Source organism: Hylobates moloch, unplaced genomic scaffold, assembly GCF_009828535.3.
Source record: "Hylobates moloch isolate HMO894 unplaced genomic scaffold, HMol_V3 SCAFFOLD_24, whole genome shotgun sequence".
Classification (NCBI taxonomy): Eukaryota; Metazoa; Chordata; class Mammalia; order Primates; family Hylobatidae; genus Hylobates; species Hylobates moloch.
This window is the reverse complement of record NW_026652299.1, coordinates 13,439,439-13,457,189: the sequence shown is the minus strand read 5'-3', so window position 1 is coordinate 13,457,189 and position 17,751 is coordinate 13,439,439. Positions and strand designations below refer to the sequence as shown.

At 36.6% G+C, this 17,751-nt stretch overlaps 1 pseudogene; it reads left to right on the top strand.

Moving 5' to 3' along the window:
• Positions 1–11,855: 11,855 nt before the first annotated feature.
• On the top strand, positions 11,856–17,422 carry LOC116462942 (isopentenyl-diphosphate Delta-isomerase 1-like; annotated as a pseudogene).
• The last annotated feature ends 329 nt before the right edge of the window (positions 17,423–17,751 follow it).

Genomic DNA, 17,751 nt, shown 5'->3' with positions numbered 1-17,751 from the left:
CAGACCTTTGCGGTGAGTGTTACAGCTCATAAAAGCAGTGTGGACCCGAAGAGTGAGCAGTAGCAAGATTTATTGCAAAGAGCGAAAGAACAAAGCTTCCCCAGTGTGGAACGGGACCCCACCAGGTTGCCACTGCTGGCTGGGGCAATCTGCTTTGATTCTCTTATTTGGCCCCACCCACATCCTGCTGATTGGTAGAGCCCAGTGGTCTGTTTTGACAGGGCACTGATTGGCGCGTTTATAATCCCTGAGCTAGACACAAAGGTTCTCCAAGTCCCCACTAGATTAGCTACATACAGAGTGTCCACACAAAGGTTCTCCAAGGCCCCACCAGGGTAGCTAGATACAGAGTGTCAATTGGTGCATTCACAAACCCTGAGCTAGACACAGGGTGCTGATTGGTGTGTTTACAAACCTTGAGCTAGATACAGAGTGCCGACTGGTGTATTTACAATCCTTGAGCTAGACATAAAGGTTCTCCACATCTGCACCAGACTCAGGAGCCCAGCTGGCTTCACCCAGTGGATCCCGCACCAGGGCTGCAGGTGGAGCTGCCTGCCAGTCCCGCGCCGTGTGCCCACACTCCTCAGCCCTTGGGTGGTTGATGGGACTGGGCGCCGTGGAGCAGGGGCCGGCGCTCATGGGGAGGCTCGGGCCGCACAGGAGCCCACGGAGGGGGTGGGAGGCTCAGGCATGGTGGGCTGGCTGCAGGTCCCCAGTCCTGCCCCGCCGGAAGGCAGCTAAGGCCCGGCGAGAAATCGAGAGCAGTGCCGGTGGGCTGGCACTGCTGGGGGACCCAGTACACCCTCCGCAGCCACTGGCCTGGGTGCTAAGCCCCTCATTGCCCGGGGTCGGCAGGGCCAGTCGGCTGCTCCAAGTATGGGGCCCGCCAAGCCCACGCCCACCCGGAACTCCAGCTGACCCGCAAGCACCGCGCACAGCCCCGGTTCCCGCTCGCGCCTCTCCCTCCACACCTCCCTGAAAGCTGAGGGAGCTGGCTCCGGCCTTGGCCAGCCCAGAAAGGGGGTCCCACAGTGCAGCGGTGGGCTGAAGGGCTCAAGGGCCGCCAAAGTGGGAGCCCAGGCAGAGGAGGTGCCCAGAGCGAGCGAGGGCTGTGAGGACTGCCAGTACACTGTCACCTCTCAGAATCTAGACTACAGGGAGCCGGGAAAGATTAGAAGGAGAGGAAGCTGGGAGTAGACAGTTGCAAAACCCTCTCAGTGCTCTTAGGCCATACTAAGAATGTTGGTCTTTATCCTAAATCAGTGGGAATCCCTTGAAGTAAATAAAGGTAGAACAAGATCAGATTGACATCTTAAAACACAATAAAATATGGACTTAATTAGGAAGTATAGACAGAAGGGAATAATTAAGAGGCTTTTAATTATGGGAGTCAGTCCAGGGAAGAATAGTAGAAGTGGTAATGGAGAGAATCAGACAGGCTTAACAGATATTTAGAGAATATAATTGATAGAAATGGATGAATTATAGGATATTGAAAAGATGAAGACGAAGGTGTCCAAAAATGATTTCTGGGTTTCTAGTTTGCAGGTCTCGAGAATTTTTCATTATTATTTTTTTTCTGAAAAACCTATAATTGATATAATGGGAAATAAAAAATAAATTTTTAAAATGAACAAAAATCTTCAAAAATAGTATCTGTAATTTAATATTATGTTTACAATGTGATCATAGATAATAAAATAATTTTTAAATGAGAAGATTGATATTTGATAACCTGCAAAATGTATTTTTAAAAAACCAGGTGTTACACTCTAAGTATCTTGCTTTTGAAATATAACATTGGTGACCAGTTGTGGTGGCTCACACCTGTAATCCCAGCACTTTGGGAGGCTGAGGTGGGTGGATCACTTGAGGTCAGCAGTTCGAGACCAGCCTGGCCAACATGGTGAAATCCCATCTCTACTAAAATACAAAAATTAGCTTGGCGTGGTGTCACGTGCCTGTAATCCCAGCTACTCGGGAGGCTGAGGCAGGAGAATCGCTTGAACCCAGGAGGTGGAGGTTGCAGTGAGCTGAGATTGCACCACTGCACTCCAGCCTGGGTGACAGAGCGAGACTCCACCTCAAAAAATTTAAAATTTAAAATTTAAAAATCAAAAGAAAGATAACATTGGCTGTATCTCAAATGGCACCAATGCCATTATCCTTCCACTACAACCCTCAAAGCAAGACCATTTCTTCAGTGAATAGTAGGCCTCCCAGCATAAAAAATCAGCTCTGAATGCACAAAGTAACTAAATTCAACATCAGTGTTATTTTTGACCTATGCATCTTTCACCATATGAAACTGAAAATAATATGTATTACCAAATTCTCTACTTTCTTGCATAGTTCATCTGATCCAAAGAATCAAATACCACATTGCTGAAAACACACCATCAATTCTCATGTGGTTATTTTGCAAATCAGTTTCTTTTTCTCTACTTTTGTGTAACACATAAAATTTTCATATAGTTGAAATGAACTGTGCAGAGGAAAAGGTAAATGCCAGCAGGCATCTAAATATTGTAGCATCTGTTATATTTTACACTCTGTAATCACAAATTTTATAAAGCTTCATTGGATTTGAGGCTAGATTATTCACAAATTATTGAAGATTGATAGCTGTAGTAATTGTCATTACACTTATATTTTATTATATCGAATTACATAAACTTCTACCTTTTTTGTGATAATATTTTTCTAGATAACAATTCATGATGTCTGCTTTATATTTCCTTGTAAATGTGCAAAATTTATATGATGTGAAATTAGCATCTTCCAATTAAGGTATCCCAAATTTGGAGGGTGTGTGTATGTGTGTGTGTATATGTGTATGTGCACATGTGCTAGTATATGTGTGTCCAGATTTGAATATGTGTGTGCATGAGTGCATGTGTGTAGCATTGCTAATTATGAAAAAGCCTTTTCTAGATAATTTAAAACAATAGCCTTTAAGTTTTAGACCTCTAAGTTAACATGATCTTTTTCTCTCTTTTTAACCACTTATTAGAGTTCATCTCATCTGCCTACTTTCAAGGCTAACAGTTGTTAAGCATCTACTGTGCACTTGGTACTTTTCTAGTATTGCTATGGAAATAAACTCTTGTAAAACCTCATTTAACTTAAAAAAGACCCATATGTGATAGATAAAATTAACTTCATTTTATAGAAAGGAGAAGTCTCAGAGAAAGCTACTAACTTTGCCCAATGCTATTTAATCAGGTCTCTAACATTGGTCTACCTCAGGGCCACTGCATCTAGTCGCCCATGTTGTTTATTGCACAACTCCAGGAATGCCACTCACAGAGCCTATTATATATATGGCACCCCTTGGAGCTTTCCAGTTCTACAACCCTATATCTGTCTTGAAAATCTAATATGTTTTTACTGCACTATTTTACCACCTCACTAACTCATTCATATTAAAGTAGCAGAAGTAGAACATAGTTGGGTAAAGAAAATAAGAAGAGTCAAGTTTCACATTGCACTTCTTGAAAACGCCACGAATGTTTCTCCATAATTATTTTACATTATTCAATTCTTAAAGCAACAACTCTCTCATATTTCCATTCTTATACAAAAAAGTAATTTATGATCATGTGTAAATAACCTAAGTACAAGCTAAACTATCATTATGGACTGCCTTCATATACTATGTACTGTGAAATTTTTTATTATGACAGCATGAACAAACTAGCCCGAAATGATCTTTTGACACTCAGAATGAGTCATGTATTGATACGCAGGTTGGCACTCATTTGAGCAGGAAGTATGCCTCCCAAGCATCTTAATCTACTTATAAACTTCTACCTTAATTCAAAATTGTACATCTCTTAATGATTATACTGTACATAGAGTATGCTTTCCAAAGAAAAGACGTATTAAAATAGTGAACATCTGCAGAGACATGGCTAAATGAGCAAAGACAATTTGAAAGCATTTGCTGTCCTAATTCCTAGCAAGTTGACAGACAATGCCCCAAAACTCTCTATCGGATCCAGAATAAACTAATAAGCTAATCAGAGCATAACAAGCCTTTGCTAAGTGATTTCATAAGAGAACTATTAAGTATGTTTAAGCAGCACTCATGGGCATTTCTCACTAAACTTGCAAACTCATTCTGAGAAATATTGGTAAATATTGGTAAATCCATGGAGTATACTATTCTCACTAGTGATTAGGGCTCTAGGGTACAGAGTAAAATGAAGAGGTATATAATTTCACCCTGTGAACTCACAAATAATGAAGTTCTTTCAAAGTGTCTGCTCAAAACTTCTGATCTTTAAGCTGCAGCATTGAGGTTCCATTTACATAGTTATTAATGAGGACTCTTCAGGGACTTATGACCATGAACAATTTGGTCATAGCTCTCTTAAAATGTTAAAAGTTCTTTTCTTAGGAAAAATCCTTTAGTTCAAGAATTTGTTGAATATCAAGTTTATGAGGCAAATCTAGAAAACTCTGCAGGAATACTGCAATTTGCTAACCAAAGTTATTATGCCATGCCTAAGGGAGCTTGTAATTCATGAAGCTGTCAGGATTCATAGCAATCAGTAAACAGAAAATTATTCTCATAAATAAATATTAATAATTAAGAAATATAAAAAGTGGTTTTCAAAATATCTAGACTGCTCAAGAATTTGAGTTACTTTCATCTCCTTTGAGTGTTTTATTTCTTTTATGAGAATTATAAGCTGTATCAGTATCATGCCCAAATATAGGAAAACCTTCTAGATCAAATTAACAATAGCAGATATAGTCTATTTCTGTATAGACAAAATGAGAATCACAGTAGAACAATTCTAAATAAATTATGGCTCTCTGTATTCTCTAAATTAATAAAACAAAAATTTTAAATAAATTAGAAAAATCTATCAAGATATTCCAATCCCCCTCCTCCTCTTCCTTTTTCTTCTTTCATTTTAGTTTTAAATTCAAGTTATAATCCAAGAAGAAATATGTATTAGTCCATTTTTATGCTGCTGATAAAGATATACCTTAGACTGGGTAATTTACACAAGAAAGACGTAAGATTTGGACTTACAGTTCCACATGGCCGAGGCCTCACAATCATGGTGGAAAGCAAGGAGAAGCAAGTCACATCTATGTGGATGGCAGCAGGCAAAGAGAGAGCTTGTGTAGGAAAACTCCCCCTCATAATAACCATCAGATCTTGTGAGACTTACTCACTATCATGAGAACAGCATGGGAAAGACCTGCCCCCATGATTCAATTACCTCCCACCAGGTCCCTCCCACAACACGTGGGAATTTAAGATGAGATTTGGGTGGGGACATAGCCAAGACATATCAAAATATAAACCTTTTTTCCCTCTACAATTATATAGAACTTCATAGCTTTTTTACATTGTAATTATTCAAAACTCAGAATGGTAAAAAGGTATTAAGACTTTTTTGCGATTAATAAATTAGCAAATATTATTGTTTTCAAACTTTTTCTTTATGTTTATTCTTCCTTATTTAAGGAAAGAGGAGAAAAATAGATCATATTGTGTGAGAAAGAAAGAAAAAAACCCTAAACCTCTCTCTAAACATAAAAGTTTTCTTCAAAAGATAGAAAACTCTCTTAGAAAAATATTCAAGCAGTCACAGTCAGAGTTGTGTCCACTTCTACCCACTGGTACTTTATACAATATGTCTTTTTGAATTCTCTAAAATGATTCTAATTTTATTATTTCTCAATGTTCTACCTTTGAATCATCAGAGAGCCTTTTCAGCCAAACTATTTCATGACTGCAAATATTTAGAGAGTAAATTCATTTCAAGCCCATGGATATCACTTTTCATGCTGAAAATCATCCAAAGCACGTCCAAGTTAATTTATTTTCCTGTTTTTGAAACAAGGTGCCCATCTCTATGAGGAAACCTGGCTAATGACCAATTTACAGAGTTTATGCTGTGAACAGCCCATACTGCCTTTATATTTTGCCTCTTTCCAAAGGATGGAAGAACCCCCAAAAAAAACCCATCATAGAGACAAGTACATTTTATGCAGAAAGATATACCTAACTGGTATTAAAAATCATGTCTAAAACCTGTAACTTTGTTCCATCTGGTGAAACAACCTTACGTTCTTCTCTACAGGCCAGTGATCACTTTGCTGCAAGCTCGGGAAGGATATTTCTCACGAATGTGGTGAACTTTCTCTTCACTATTGACTCTTCTCTCTCTCCTTTATCTGATAAGGCACAGAGAGGCTTCCTTAACCTATACATACACATAAATGAACATGTCCATATGGTTTGCAGGGAGAACTAGGCAATTTGGATGCACCTGAAATACAGACCAATTCAGCATGTCCACTATTCATTCCAATAATGTCATATTCTCATCAATGCACCAACTTTCCTTTCCAAAAACCATTTACTGTTATAGTGTTACCATCTTATCAACCAGAGAGTGAGCACCACAGGGAGGAGGTAGCATGTTTACTGTGTTCACCACTGGAATCCCAGCACTCAGCACAGAACACTGTTGCCTTACACACATATGATCCTCAACAAAGTATTGAATGGCAGACCAATTTTCTTAGTCACTGAGACTTAAAACCTTATCAACATAGCAGTTAAGGTTAGATAGCAAGACTAGTGACCCTACCATCAAAAGGCCTGGTTTCTATCTTAGAGTCTAACATTATATAAATGTTTGACTTCAGGCAAACTGCTTACCCTCAATAGAGCTGAAAATTTGGGGCATAGGAGAATGGAGGCAGTCAAGCAACTAAACAGTTCATTAAGAGAATTAATTCATTGAAATATTCAAAAATACTCATTGACTCTAAGATGTATTCTCTTCCTAAATGCTCCATATATGGGCAATAAGTCAATATAGTTTACCTTCAAAATGTTATTTGTATCTATCTGTTTTTCCCTGTTCCTGTTGCTAATCTCCTGAGAGCTGGCTTGTACCACCTCAGGTGTGAATTAACAAATTCTCTGTCTCATAGCAGAAGAATTTTCCTTAAGCTTCTTTAGGCATGATGATTTTGCAATGCTAGCATGCACAAGAACCTGGGATGCTTGTTATAAAGACCCATTCCCAAGACACATCACCACAGACTTTGATGTGGCATGCCCAGGATTCTCCAGCTGCAGCAGGTAGTCTGCAGAGGACATCCTGAGAAACTTTTTTTTTTTTTGAGATGGAGTCTCGCTCTGTTGCCCAGTCCAGAGTGCAGTGGCACAATCTTGGCTTACTGCAACTTCCACCTCCCGGGTTTCAAGTGATTTTTCTGTCTCAGCCCCCGAGTAGCTGGGATTAGAGGTGTGTGCCACCATGCCTGGCTGATTTTTGTATTGTTAGTAGAGGTGAGGTTTCACTATATTGACCAGGCTGGTCTCGAACTCCTGTTCTCAGGTGATCCACCTGCCTTGGCCTTCCGAAGTGGTGGGATTACAGGCATGAGCCACCACGCCGGATGCTGAGAAGTTCCTTGACTGCAGTGACTAGTAAATAGGCTTAAAAAGGCATCCTCAAAAATATGAATATTCATAATCAAATTATGTGTATGTACATTATGTGATGAAGCCTCCGTTAAAAATTCCTAAACTACCAAATCTGAAGAGCTTCCAGGTTGGTGAACACATCCCTGTGCTAGGATGCACACATCCCGGGGGCACTGCAACTCCATAGCGACAGAAGCTCCTGAATATGAGACTCTTCCAGACCTCACACCACGTGTCTCTTCACCTGACTGCTCATCTGTATCCTTTCTCATTCCCTTTATAAAACTAGTAAACATCAGAAAATGTTGAGTTTTGTGAGTCCTTTCAATAAATTATTGAACTTTGATGGGGGAAAGGTTGTGGGAGTTCTTGGCTTTGTAGCCAAGTTGGACAGAAGTGTGGATACCCTAGGAGTTCATTATTTGCTACTCGGGTCTGAAGGGCCTTGTAGGACTGAGCCCTTAAACTGGTAGTTAATGTCAGAATTGAATTAAATTATAGAACATCAAATTGACATCCAGAGAGTTGGGAAATGGGTGACTGCAGGGGGGAAATTCCCTGTACATTGGGTGTGAGAGGTGTTGTGAATAGAGAAACAGTTTTCCTTTCATTATATTGCCCCCTACTACTAGAATGAGTGCTTCTAGAACACATTCTATGTGGAAGAATAGAAATAAAACATCCAGAACATGTTAGAAAAACAGGAGTCAGCATGTAACAAGGAGAGGGAAAGAGGTTCTATGAGAGAAACAGCCCACAAGCAATTATTTCTCATGTTCCAAATGACACCTGAAACTCTTGCGAGAAAATCTATTAGGACCGAAAGTGTGTGACTGTGCGACAAAGCAGCAGTAACACATAGCACAGGAAATATCCTCTCACAAGCAAAATGCAAAATAAGCTGACCGCAACATGTAAGTTGGTAAGAATATATATTTGATAAGGATCATAGAAGCTACAGCAATTTGAATACATTTTTTCAATCACTTACAGATATTTTAAGGAGCCACATCCTGTAGAATCCCAGCTTTTCAGTTATAGTAATCAAAGGAGCAAAATATTCTCGAGTGCCTACCTAATATCTGCAGAATGATGGGTCAGGCACCGTGAAGGAAGAACCACCAAACAATCTGCTTTGCAGGAGTTTACTATCTGAAGAAAAATTTAGAAAAGTCAGAATGTTTAAAAAATATAAGAGCACACTTAATGGTAAGCAATATACCAACACACAGCACTGTGTAGTGACATACAAAAGCATTTGATTGAATGAAGGATTGATTGAAGTGATTCTTGGTCATTAGCTCATCTCTCCTCTTCCCACATGAACCCTTGGATACTGATTCATTGTGGTTTAATTAATTTTTAAAATGTAGAGTATGTAAGATTACTCATGCTTTTCCATTCATCATACTTCCATCATCGATATGCTAACAACTCTTTTATCTCATTTTATCTTTATTTTAGTACATTGCTCCTTTTATAGTTCTCCCTCCTTTTCACCCTTCCAACCTTCCATCTAAGTGGTTATTTAAATGCATTGGTTCCTTGAAAATTAGAGTGTATTTTATATGTGCTTTTAATTTGCATAAATGATAGTGTCATATCTTGTTTCTTGCTATTTTCATTCTTGCTAGTGTTTTTGAGATTAGATTATTCCATGCTGTCAAATGTAAATCTAGCTCATTGTTGCTAATGGTTCATAGTAGTCCAACATTCTGACATATACATACACCTCCTTTTACTTGGCCATTCCATCAGGTTTCCTGCTATCATAAGCAATGCTGTGAAAATCCTGCACAAAGTCCACGATTTTTCATGAGCTGAATTGTAGCATCAAGACATGCTTATTTTACTAGGTAATTTCAGCTTCTCTCCAGCATCATTGTAGCACTTTAGATTCCCACTAGCTGTGCACGTGAATCCGCCTTCCTCTCGCAATGTTTACTTGCCTTCTAACTTCTGCTAATTTGGTGATTATAAAGTAATATTTTATTGTTTTAATTTTTATTTATGTACTTAGCAGTGAGTTTGAGAATCAGTTTACATATGTATTACCATTCACATGAATTTCCATTCAACTACTGTACTCATTTTTATAAATTTTCAGTCCTTTTATTTCCCGAATAGCATGTGTTTTTTAATGTATTTTAAATATTAAACAGTTCTCAATCTTGTAAATTCCATGTTAAAGCTTCCTATAATATGTTTTATTGGATATAAAACTCTTCTTTCGATTACAGTCAAATTCCCTAATCAAGTTTCTGTTTATTTTTATTATTTTGTTTCTTTACTGTAATTTTTATGCCTGTGCTTTTATGGATTTTTTTTTTTAAATAACCTTTTCTAGCTCAAGATAGAACATGCCATTCTCCTACATTCCTTTCCTCCTCTTCCTCTTCTTCTTTTTTTAATACCCAGTTTGTCAAATGTCTGTTTTGCCAAGAAGGCAATTAAAAATTCAACTTCATCACTGACTGTCATCATTGTATAAAATAAATGAATATTTTAACACCAAATTACAAGGAGAAAATTTCACAATAATGATAGTCACTTACAGGTGAATAAATTTTATACTTTGAAAAACTTTCCATATCTGATTTTTTTCTTCTCAGTTCATAGCACACTAGTTTATGAACCAACAATTGGGACCCACTGAATTAAAACATTCTCCACCTTAGAGCAGAGACGTGGGTCAAGGGACCCTGCCTAAGAATGAATGGAAGCCAAACAACTGTGATCAAGTGGATCTCTGGTGCTCTGCCAGGGATTGGCTCAAAGTAAACTCTGGGTAGCCACTGATGTGTTTTCTGACACTACAAATTAGATCTGTCTCCTCTTAGGTTATATATACATGGAATCACAGTCTGTTTACTCTGTGGTGTCTGGGCTTTTCTGCACAGAATATTTTTGAGCGTCATCTATGTTTTTAGTGTATCAGTAATTTATTGTTTTGATTGCTGAGTAGTATACCACCGAATGAATATACCACACAGAATTTATCCATTCACCTGTTGATGAACATTTGGGCTGCTTCCACTTTTAGGGCCATTATAATAAAGCTACTGTGAGCAAGTTTGTACAAGTCTTTGTATAGACATAGGTTTTCATTTCTCTTGGGTAAACAGAAGTTGACTTTCTGGGTTATATCATAAGGGTATGTTTTACCTTTTCTTGTGCCTTCTTGGTTGAGTGACACTAAGTATTTATAGTTCTTGTTATTTGGGGAAATATTTTGTTAATCATTATTTTTCATTGTTAATTAGTGATTTTGATTTTGTAAGTGGATTTTGTACCAGCAAATGGACAGACTATTTCATAATTATAGTAATTTGTCTGCAAGTTTGATTTTGTGTTATGCCTAGGAGTTAACAGACATAGACTGTTAGTACCACGTGGTGCAGATATAACTGGGGGAAAATCTTATTTGTAGAAAGGTAGTAGGACACTCATAATCTTGTGAATTCCCATTATTCCCTAGCTTAGGCAGTGCAAATTTGGATTGCATGGGCCATGACCAGTGTTCCAATAGAAAAAGACCTTGCTCCCTGCAATACTCTCCACACTGATAGAGACAAAGGGCAAGCAACCGTTATATCACTACATTTAAAAGGAAACTCTGATAGAGGCAGTCATGTTTTTAGAAAGGGGGCCTCTGAAAATCAGCAACTGGATCAGTCTGTTCCTGCATTGAGCTTGCTCAGACCTGCTCAGTCAGCGCTCAAAAGGTCAGCTATGCAAACTGCCTCCACAGAGAAAAGAAAATACATACCCAGAGACACCCAGTTTGCTATGAAGCTAACCTGGAAATAACAGTAATTTTAATTATTTCTCTCTGTTCTTTCATACCTACTACTTGTTTTTCTTTTCTTACGTTTGCCAGTTCCAAAAGTATTATATGGAACATAGCAGTGCTATCATATATACACAATATTATTTCTAAACTTAAGAAAAATTCATATAAATATACCACATTATATATTTATTCTATGTTTTTTGGTAATATTTTTTGATACCAGGCTAAGAAAGTTTCCTACCAACCCTACCTTACTAAGAATGTCTTCTGGTATACTTACTGAAATAATTATGAGCTTCATTTTCCAAAGGGCCATGAATTATCTTGTACATGTGTCAAAATATTCTTTGGTTCCTGGTACAAACCCTACTTGATCATGATATATTTTAAATAAGCAATTAAATATATAAAAAAGAAGAAAATAAAGAAAAATAAACTTTTAGATTTGTTAAGCTCAACACTTTTAAAGGATTCTCACATTTTTGTTTACATGTGAAGTCAGCCTATATTTTTGTACACTTGAACTACCATTTTCTGGTTTAAAGACTAGGGTTAGTGAAGAATTAAGTAAACTATAACTATTGTCTCATTGCGGTTTTAAAACAAGTAGACAGATAAAAAAAAAAAAATCTACCTAAAAAGGCTTTTCTGATAAATAGAACCAAATTAGAAGACAGTGAAGAACAGGTTAGCTTAACATGTCAACTCTTATTACAAGAAAAAAAGGAGAGAAAAATCTAGCTTTTATATAGGCTCAACTTAAATAACAATAATTATAGTAATAACATAATGCTTCTACACTCTTGGAAGAAAACCAACTGTTATAAAACATATCTCAAAGAAAGGACTGCACAGGCATAAAGAGAGCCTAGGCTCCCTAACTTATTCTCATATTACAGTGACCTGATAAACAGAAAAACTTGGAAGTATTGGCCTAATATGTTCTGAAGGTCGTTGGAGCATCCCAAAGTAGGTTCTTAGAGAAAAACTTGATAGACTAAAAAGAGAGAATAATGTAAACATCTTTCCTTTAAATTTTATATAAAAATTTAAATATTAACCTGCATATTTTAAAACACCTTAAGTATTACACTATATGATAGTCGATCCGTCCACTGACTCTAGTCAGTCAGTGAAGGATATAAACCAGGTAATTGTATAGTGTTGCCTTAGCTGTTCCACCCACTAATTGGCCTCCTTGCTTGAAAAAGAAAAAAGAGTCTGTGAAGTGAGTTGTGATGGAAGAAATCCAGACAACCCGAAGCTCAGGCTGTTCTTTCTGCTTTTTTAAAAACCCATGAGGGTTGGCCCCACCTGGAGGCAGCAGGAAAAGAAGTCAAAACTTATACCAGTTTCACTGAGAGCTCTCCAGTTTTCCTTTTCTACTTCGTGTTTTGGATTAACTTATTTATGATAGGAAGTTTCTGTGCCTTGAAAATTTCACAGTACTCCCTTTTCAACTGCTGATCCATTGCCTTTTTGTGGGAAAAAAGAGAAATGAGGAAGCAGGTTTTTAGCTAACATTTTAATTTTCTCTAGTAGTTATTAGAATATTCAAGTATTGTCATTATTCTTATGCAAAATTTGTGCTTTCATAAATAAATCCTTCAAGATTTTCAAGCTGAGGGAAAGTTAGTGATTATAGCCTCATGATTCTTATTCTTTGTTATACCTGTGCTAAATCTCTTTCTATATGCATTTTGTAGTATTTACATCTGTCTTTTCTCTTGATCAGATTTACTAGAAGTTGTATGTCTTATTATACTCAAATAACTGAGTTTTTGTTTTATTAAGCCTGTCTACTGGATTTTTGTTATTCTCTGTTTTTAAAATTTGTAGCTATGTAATTATTATTTCTGTCCTTATATGTTTGGCTTTACTCTTATTAACTTTTTTTGTAGCTTCATCATTTGAATATTAATCCATTTTTTATTCTGCTTGTTTTGTGATGTATTTAAATCTATACATGTCTCTTTAAGTAAAACCAGAGATTCATCCTGCAAATGTTGGCCTATAGTCAAATAGTATGTACATTAGCTATAAGAATTCCATAATTTCTCTTAACGATTTTTAAATAAAAGCCATTTAGCAAAATGTTACTTAGTATTCAGCCATATGAGATGGTTTTAGCTTTTCCTTGGACTTATTTCTAATTGTATTGCATTTTAATATGAGTCTACATGGTATTAAAGAATTAGATTATACTGAGGCCTTCCTCTGTGGCCAGTATCTGGTCCATTTGTGTAACTGTTCTTTGTCCGTAAAAAGAATGTCTATCTTCTGTCTGAGTCTACAAACTTCTGTGTATCTATTCATTTAAGCTCAGTAATTATGTATATTTTTGATCTGCTTGATTTAACAGTTTCTGAGGTTTATGTGTTAAGTTCCCCAATTAGAATTGTTGATTTATCTATTTTTCTCCATAGAGCTACCAGTTATTGTTCTGAATAACATAGTATTAGGTATGTAAATGTTCATGATTATTATGCCTATTATTCCTATTACAAATGCCCTCATTGTCCTTTATGATTTTTTTTGCCTTAAATTCGATATTAAAACCATTAATCTGACTGTTTTGGGGGGGAAGCTTGCATTCACCTACTATGTCTTAAGCTGTTTTTTTCATTATTACTCTAATTATATTTTTTTGTTTTAAATATCACTTTTAGATAAATATTGCTGTTTTTAATCATACTCAGAAATATCTCTTAATCTTTGAGATAATCTTGAGTTAATAAACATTTATGATAACACTAATAAATACATATTTCTGCATTTTATTTTATATTTACTACTTACTCTCTTTTATTTTTTTCTCATTTCAACTTGCCTCTGATCTTTTTCTTCTCCCTCCCACCATCCATCTCTGTCAGGTTAGTACAATTCTGTAATTTTATTTGTGGATTGTTCTTTATGTATTTGTGCTATAGTCATTTTTTATTTAGAAAATAAACCTTACCAAATTATATGCTCCCACCTTCTGTGTTCATCTTTTTTTCTTACTGGATTATTAGTTTGAAATGGTCTGGGTGGAGATATCATAAAACCAATTAATAATTACTTACTTTTTTTTTCTCATCTAAAAAGGTGCTTTGAGTTTAAGGGGCTGCTGGCAATAGCTCGTCAGTTTAACAATATCAGGGTCAACATTTCTGCTATTCTTTTTTCGCTTCTTCTTTGTTGCAAAGCGGCTCCCATCACTTCTGTGTTCAATTCTTCCCCTTTTACCAGTTGAAACTTTCCGAGAAGCCCCACAGCAGGCATATACTTATGTCTCATTAGCCCGGACTCCTTTGTATGTCCTCCTGTAGCTGCAAGAGAAGTTCGTAAAATGAGTATTTGCTTTGCCACATTCTATAATGTATATAATTTACTGTTAACAAGAGGGAGGAAAGAGATATGTTTAGCCAACCAAAATGTCTTCCACAGGTACTTCCTCTGGTGTCTCACTACCATGTGCCTACATTTGGGTTTGCTTGGTGGCTCTTAATGAGCCCTTTTGATAAGCTCTTAAACCTTTCTATGATTTACGGAAGTGTTAAGGCATTATTTCTCTGCTTTCATCTACTTTTTCTTCATCTGCGGCTTTTTAAGGCAGATACTGACACATTATTTCACTCTCTGTATCTTTTAACTTTTCTCATTTTTCTAAATCCTTATTTTTTACCCTTGTCTTCCAGAAGAGTCCCCTAACAAGATATTCCCACTTGCTGCGGCACATTTCAGCTGTATTAATTCTGTGATTCAATTCATCCACTGACTTATGTGATAATTACAAGTTTTACACCCATTATCTTCTAAGGGTTCTTCTTCACGAATTCTTGTTACTGTTTCTTTTTACCATTAGCCTCAGTTATCTCTCTGAGAATATCTTGGGTTTTCTTGTTGTTGTTGTTGTTGCTGTTGTTACTTTATCTTTTTAAAGCAGTTTTAGCTTCCTAAGAAATTAAGAGGAAGGTTCAGAGATTTCCCATGGGCTCCTTCCCCAGACACACACACCATTTCTCACCAGAGTGGTATATGTGTTAAAATTGATGACTTACATTGAGAATTTATTATCAACCAGGGTTCAGAGTTTACATGCGAGTCCACTCTTGATGTTGTAGATTCTATGGGTCTGGACAAATACATACTGATGTGTATTCATCAATGTAGTATCATACACAGCAATTTCATTGCCCTAAAATTCTTCTGTGTGTTACCTATTCAACCCTCCCTCCAGTCCCTGGCAAACACTGATCTTTTTACTGTTTCCATAGTTTTACCTTTTTCAGAAGTTTTACCTGTTCCATACAGTGGAATCATACAGCCTGTAGCCTTTTCAGATTGGTTTCCTCCACTTAGCATTTAATGGTTTCCTTATGTCTTTTTATGGCTTGATGGCTCCTTTTTTGGTGGTGAATATATTCCATTGTCTGGATGTGCCACAGTTTGTTTATCTATTAACCTACCGAAGGACAACTTGCTGCTTCCAAGTTTTGGCAATTATAAATAATAAAGCTGCTATAAACATCCACATGAAAGTTTTTGTGTGAACATACTTTCAAGTCATTTGGATAAATACCAAGAAGAGTGAATGACAGATTGTACAAGAAGAGTAGTTTAGCTTTATAAGAAACCATCAGAATTTATTTCAAAGTGAGTGTACCATTTTCTATTCTCGCCAGGAATAAATGAGATTTTCTGTTGTTCCACATCCTTGCCAGCATTTGGTGTTGCCAGTGTTCTGGATTTTTGCCATTCTAATAGATATGTAGTGGTATCTCATTGTTGTTTCAATTTGCATTTCCCTGATGACACATGATGTGAAGCATCTTTTCATATGCTTATTGGCATCTATATATCTTCTTTGGTGAGGTATCTGTTAAGGTCTTTTGCCCATTTTTTAATTAGCAAATGTGACGGTACTGCCTCTAATCCTGATTTCTCTACTCTTAACTGGTGATGTTGGTCTCTTTTCTTACCCTAGTTCCTTTATGTATACAAATGTTAGTACACTACCTCTTTTTTGATATTGTGAAACTGAAAGATAGTATATGCAAAAGCATCTGCTACACAGAAGGAAATTGATACTAGTTTCCCTTTCTTCCATCCAATCAAAATCCTGCCCCATTAAATATTATTTCTTCACTGAAGCTGTTTTCTATCACTGGAATCTTTACTCTCTTCTTCTAATTAGGAAATCTTAGATATTTCAGAACTCATTTTTATCAAATAAAAATGTGTTACAACTTTAAATGATCTTAGAAATGTGGTAGGCTTCACTTATTTTAGTAACATGCATGATCAATGACTAGGTCAAAAGCAGAGTAGAAATAGAGCCCAAGTATTAACTCAGTCCACTGCACTATGCATAATTCAATAATAAATTGCATTCTTTCTTTTCAAAAAACTGCTGCTTAATGTCATTTGTGTTGCCTCCACAACCAAGCTATAAATTCATCAGGATAGGGTGTCCATGGCCGGAGGCCACTCAGGACAGATCAGACATTGTATAATGATGCCTGAAATAACCACTGACCACCTCTATGAGCAACAGGTTCAACTCCTGGCAGAGATGTGTATACTTATTGATGAAAATGACAATAAAATTGGGGCTGAGAACATTGAGAAAGGGTTACTGCATGGAGCTTTTAGAGTCTTCTTATTCAACACCAAAAGTAAGCTTCTGCTACAGCAAAGATCAGATGCTAAGATTACCTTTCCAAGTTATTTTACTAATACTTGTTGTAGTCATCCATTAAGTAAACCAGGTGAACTTGAGGAAAATGATGCCCTTGGAGTGAGGCGAGCAGCACAGAGGCGGCTGAAAGCTGAGCTAGGAATTCCCTTGGAAGAGGTTCCTCCAGAAGAAATGAATTATTTAACACGAATTCACTACAAAGATCAGTCGGATGGTATCTGAGGTGAACATGAAATTGATTACATTTTGTTTGTGAGGAAGAATGTAACTTTGAATCCAGATCCCAGTGAGATTAAAAGCTATTGTTATGTGTCAAAGGAAGAACTAAAAGAACTTCTGAAAAAAAGCAGCCAATGGTGAAATTAAGATAACGTCATGGTTTCAAATTATTGCAGAGGCTTTTCTCTTTAAATAGTGGGATAACTTAAATCATTTGAATCAGTTCATTGACCATGAGAATATATACAGAATGTGAATATGTAGGTGAATGATTACTGAAAAATTTCTCTAGTTAACAAACTTAGAATGACTTTTTTCATTTAAATTTAGTTCACTATCATCAATGTATTATATACACTGATAGTTTACAACTTGTGTGGAAAAAAATAACTTATAATTTTGTATAACATACCTTGTATATGTGTTCTGTTTCTAAACGACATTTATGAGAGATTATTGCAAAATGAGAGAGAGAAAATAAAAATTTAACCTGTGCAGACACATGCTCATGGCAAATTTGAACTAATGAGTGAAGCCCTGTGTTTTTAGTAAGCTGTGATAAACATTTCCAGAGTACTCGCAGAG